This window comes from Mercenaria mercenaria, chromosome 15 (genome assembly GCF_021730395.1).
Source record: "Mercenaria mercenaria strain notata chromosome 15, MADL_Memer_1, whole genome shotgun sequence".
NCBI lineage: Eukaryota > Metazoa > Mollusca > Bivalvia > Venerida > Veneridae > Mercenaria > Mercenaria mercenaria.
In genome coordinates, this window is record NC_069375.1 from 48,224,558 (window position 1) to 48,229,700 (window position 5,143).

Here is a 5,143-nt window from a genome sequence, read left to right on the forward strand (position 1 = left end):
TATAAAGTTTTAAATGAAAATTATGGTATATTCTAAATATGTAATATTATAAAATGGACATATGAGACAAAATATCATTGCTCCAACGAAGTTGCTTAAGGCCACTCAACATTTTATGAAAATTGCTTTACTTGCTGGTCCTGTAAATACTTAAATACTTCTGTACAATATTGCTTTTGTGTGCAGATGCAGTTCAATAAATAAGGTAGATGTTACTTAAACCAGTTTGTTGGCGATGTTTAATGGAATGATCTCTGGCTGATTTTAGTATCGTTTCTCTGTAAAACTTTCCAACATAGATCTGCTGGCTGCACTGGGTATTTGCAAAACAGGACTTATGGATGTGAAGAAAATCATGTACAAGACCCGTTTGTAACTTTACATTCATTTTGCAAAAACGGTTCTATCTTGCCCTTTCCTTAGCCACTGTTTGTTGTTTATCCGCCTTTGAGGTTCGAAATAATGTCCATGTCTCATCTCCTGTGAGAACCTTATCAAACTTTTCTACTGATAATTAGAAGTTGCATCATTTTGGGCTTTTGCTCTTTGGCTAGAGATGGTGTACCCACATTGCACAAACCTTTTAAAATTGGGAAGCTGTTAATCTTAAGTCTTCCGCTACTATGGCTGATACGGCAGCAATATTATGAGAGGCTGCTGAGGTTTTAGGGTCCCCTACACGAGTTCGATCTTGGACTGTAGATTCCCTCTTATTATATATCCTTATTCACCTATCAACAGCGATCACAGTAAACACTTTTGAATTCTTGCAGAATCTGATTAGGTGCATTAATCAGAGAACAACACATCTTCTTGTAGAACATAATTTCCTTCCTACCTGGAGCCTTCATGCTTACGATAAAATAACACCAGTGTATTTGAGTGTGGTGTTTTCAAAGCTATAATAAAACCAGTTGTGTTGAAATTTTCAATTTACATAGCTACTGAAATCCAAATAAGTCCATGAAATAATCGTCAGTAGTTAAGAGCGTTGGTCTACGGATCGCGGGGTCGTGAGTTCGATCCTCAGGCTGGGCGTACGTTCTCCGTGACTATTTGATAAAGGACATTGTGTCTGAAATCATTAGTCCTCCACCTCTGATTCATGTGGGGAAGTTGGCAGTTACTTGCGGAGAACAGGTTTGTACTGGTACAGGTACAGAATCCAGGAACACTGGTTAGGTTAACTGCCAGCCATTACATAGAGATAGTACCTAAGTTTTTCAAATCATAGTTATGAAGTTAAAAAACTTTGAATGAATAGACAATATTTTATCCAGAAGCGTAGAGCTATGAGCATTTAATATTTTCATGTAAAAGAAAATTTTGTGATCAAGGAAATGTAACTCTTCTTGAACATGGAGAGCAGAAAGATTAAAGGGACATAATATAGTGAAATTGGGTGCATTTGATTTAACATTCAGTTGTGATCTGGATTGCTAAATAATGATCCGGGATAATGTAGGGATAACGCATGTTTTTCCTGTTATAACATCTGCAGAATCCCGAGGGATTGGTTGGTACCAATGATTCCCGAGGGATTCTGAAGATGTTATAACACGAAAAGAACATGCGCTAACGCTGTTCTAGCATAAAACGCGTAAAAACCAGGTAAATGAACTTATCTCGCCTCCTACAAGATTCTTGCATTTCTATTGGTCAACAGACGTCACGTGGAGAAAGGATATATTCCATATCCTGCTAGTACATTACAGATATGAATTTTGATTAAAAATAAAATGGCTGCCGCATCGCTAGGGTAATTAAAACAAGTCAGATTATAAGCCCAAGCTATAGATATCATTTCCGAGATAAAAAAAATAAAAAAAATAGTGTTTTCTTGCCGCTCTTATTTTTCCTATCTAATTTAGGTTCGTGAAGTGAGTGGAAATTATATAAAAGAACAGTAACTCTGTATGGCACGGCCGCGATTGACCTTGACCGTTGACAGGTTGTTGTTTTAGTAAAATTGAAAAGTAAAGGAATTAACACATTTGTAAGACAGCAGTTTGTTGTAGGATCATTTAATCTACCTGCAAGATAAAGGAATTAACAGGAAACGGGACTAAAGCGGAAGTTTTAAGACATTTCTGACATCGTCTAATCAGATGATTTTTCGAAAGGATGGAACGTAAAAGTTTTTCAACACCAGTTCATAACCTGTATAAATGAGCTTCTGTGTTTTGTGATTCTGTCAAAATACAGTTCATTTTTCATTTTATGGCTGGTGTTAATCAACTATAATCAAAGTCTGAAAACCAGGGAAGATTTCAGGATTCCAGTCTGCACTGTAAGTAGCTTTATTAATATAAAGATTGTGTCAATCACTATAGCGAGGATGTAAAGGGTAGTCGGCAAGATAAAATCATTACACTGCTTGTTGGTGACAGGATACGGGATATACGCTGTCTCGAAAATCCATATCAGGCTCGAGCTTCGCTCTCGTCCGATATGGATTTCCTCGACAGCGTATATCCCGTATCCTGTCACCAACAAGCAGTGTAACTAATAATATTGCCCCTCAACGTCATTAAATTTCAATGAAATGCGCGGTAAGGTCTACGTTGTTTTTTCATGTTGACGTCATTTCCCTTTGAATTATCCGTTTTGGGGCCGTAATACGTTTACGCTTTGCCACGGAACGCGCATATATAAAAAGATGTTATAACGGCACGTTTGCGCGAGAATCTCTCTGTTAACACACGTTTTCTCTCCTGTTAAAACACCCCCTAAAAGTGACAATAACAACAGTTTTATGCTAGAATGTGTGCTAAAAATGTAGAACATCTTGAACAGTCTGTTAACAGAAAAAACATGTTGTAGCAGAATGCAAATATATAAGCTCTAACCGGGACTCGAACCCAGGACCTCTCAGACCTAAGGCTGACACTTCCCTATAACAGCCGTAGCTATAGCTAGGCAGTTTAAGTGCACTGATTACATTACGTGAACTGGAACAATTTTATAATCATTATCGTGTTATACCCCAGTCACAAATACGGCGCGGATAGCTACGGTTAGCTACGGACAGAAACGTAGTAATCCATATCGATCCATACCTGAGCCGTACCTCAGAGTTGTCATTCGTATTAATCCTTATCAAAACGTATTCAAAACTTATTCCAAACTTGCAAGTTTCTCCAACTTTTGAACATGCACAAAACTTTGAGCGAACCGTAGCCATTTGAGCGTGACTTTAGTCCAACTTGGCTGAAACTTATTCATCCGTAGTTAAACGTACTTAAACGTAGTTATCCGTGCTGTTACGTACCTCGCCGTAGCCGAACGTAGTTATCCGAGGCTGCTCGTACTTGAGCGTAGTTTACCACAGACCCGTCCGTGCGCTGGGCAAGTTGCAAGGCGCAGTAAAACGTAATTCAACGTAGTACCTCGTACCTATCTGACTTATTTGCGTCCTATATTGTTTTGTTTGTTTCCTGTTTCTCACCATTTTTTTTTCGTACTAAGACGTACTGATCCGTAGTTATACACCCACAGACTAATCCTATCCGCACCACACCTCAACGCACGGACGTATCCGTATGTGTGACTGTAGCTTAAAGATAAAATATAATCTAATGCTGCCAAAGTTTTAATCGGTCAAAACTGCCCAAATTTCTCTGACGTGTTTTTTAGAGTATGATCTTACTAGCTGGCAGTACCAGTGAAGTGAAACTTACACTGAATCTTATTTATTTTATGTTTTCCAGTGAATTATTGAGTTTTCTCAGTGAAATAAAAGTGATAATCCACAGTTTTTAAACGGTAGATTACCATTTTTATTTTTCACTGTTTTTGCCGAACTAGTTCCGGTCCTCCGTCGCGACTGAAGTCAAATTGTATACCGAGCGTTTTGAATACCGGGGACCATAATGACGATGACGTCATTTTATTTGTGTTATGCTCTCTGCTGACCTTTCCCGCCATTTTCGACATTTTATAGATTACGCAACAAAAGTAGAGTTTTACACATGAAATAAAAAGAAAATTTGTTTGTGTCAGTGAAATATCAATTTTATTTCACTCGTGAGCACCAAAAAAAGTCATTTTCACTCGTGGCTACGCCACTCGTGAAAACATCAGCTTTTGATGTTCACTTGTGAAATAAAATTGATATTTCACTGAAACAAACAAATATCCTCTATATAGATTCTATTTGCCCTTTTAGCAGCCGGCGAACGACAAAGACTGTGAGCTTTGTCAAAATATAATCAATTTCTTTACCAGTTTTGAGAGGATTTTAATTGAAAGGAAATTACAATTACAAACTAAATACCTTTCTGCAACACATTAAGTCATTAGCATTCACTGTCAATCAGTATTATGACTAAGATCGACTGTCATTCATTTATTCCAATGATTCATAGACAAAGTCCGTGGTTTACATTTTTAATCGTAGCCGGTGCACTTGTAAAAACCACTTTATTTTGAAAAATCGAAGTACGCGAAGAGCTATGGTAGGGTCTCTACGTTACATGACTGAAATACTGTTGAGAAACGGAGTTAAACCCGAAACAAACAAACAAACAAATAAACTATGATAAAAATTAAATGAAAAAAAAGTATACTTGGAAAAGTGATCACTACCTCCATTATTGTGACTAACAGATAGACAAACAGACGCACGAAATATAAATATTTATACAACTGGTCAAAATTAGAAAAATAATGTAAATGTTTTCATATATTTTCATCAATGAATAAAGTATCATGACAATTCATTCTGTATTTTTATGAAAGGGTAGTATACATCTTTTGTGACTGACAGACGGACGAACGGGCAGAATGCTAGACAAAATCAAATCAAATCATGTATATGGTTTCAATATTCCACCTACGTACCATGTTTATCAAAAGAAAATCTGTTTAGGGTATCAAAGGATCTTTTTTTTCGTATTTACCACCATACCAAGTTTCAGTGTCAGGCCTGATGACAGATACCCAAGATTTTCACACCTGGAAAGAATCTAACCAGCACAGACCCTTTGCGTCGTGCAACCATGATATGTTTTTAACATTTCTACAGTCTTCTTCCTATATATTTCATTGTAATTATTATTATTAACATCATTATCTTTATTGTTAATATTATTATTACTTCTTTCATTATTATAACTATTATTATTTTTATTATTATTAGTAG